We start from the raw sequence: 847 nt of genomic DNA on the forward strand, positions 1-847 counted from the left end.
TAAGAATATTAAAGACTATATATTTAAAGCTAAGTTTAAAGAGGCTATATAGAAGAAGTTTAGTAACTACTTTAAGAAAGAGTACTTTAAGAAGATATTAGTAACGCTAGCGTTAACTATAGTAGAGTACCTTCTACTTATATAGGTATTATTATATAAATTTAATAAAGATAAATATCTACTTAGGTATAAAGCTTATCTAGTAGTTTAAGAAGACCTTTAAATATAATAGAGTAATACCTATACTACTACCTTAGTAGTAAGAATCTTTTAAGCTCTAGTAGCTATAGTAACTACTTTTAAATTACTAATATATTAGTATAACGCTATAAACGCCTTTCTAAATATAAAGCTTCTATAGAAGCTCTACTACTATACTCTAGAAGATTTTACTAGTTAGTTTAGCAAGCTTTTAGAGTTATATTAAGCTCTATAAAGACTAAAGAAAGTACCTCTACTATAGTATAAGAACCTTATAAAGACTCTTAAGAAGTTAGAACTTATTAAAATAAGTATTACACTATACCTATAGGCTAGTAACAAGCTTATAACGTACTTTACAAACGAACGCCTCACACAAACGAACGCCCTAAAAATGCTAAGCCTAAGAATTAATAAGTCTTTCTTAAATAACTAAGCGAAACCTTAATATATTTCTATAAAAATTTAAATATATATTAATCTATACTATATACACCTACTATTAAATTTACACTATATATTTTCTATTACGTAAGCTTAAAATAAGTCTTTTCTAAAAGTAGCTATTCTTAGAGTTTAAACCTTATAAGAACTAGTAAACTATTATAATAATCTATAAAACTTTAAATATATATTATATAGTATA

The sequence above is a fragment of the Trematosphaeria pertusa genome (genome assembly GCF_010094035.1).
Source record: "Trematosphaeria pertusa strain CBS 122368 unplaced genomic scaffold BU26scaffold_3, whole genome shotgun sequence".
Lineage (NCBI taxonomy): Eukaryota > Fungi > Ascomycota > Dothideomycetes > Pleosporales > Trematosphaeriaceae > Trematosphaeria > Trematosphaeria pertusa.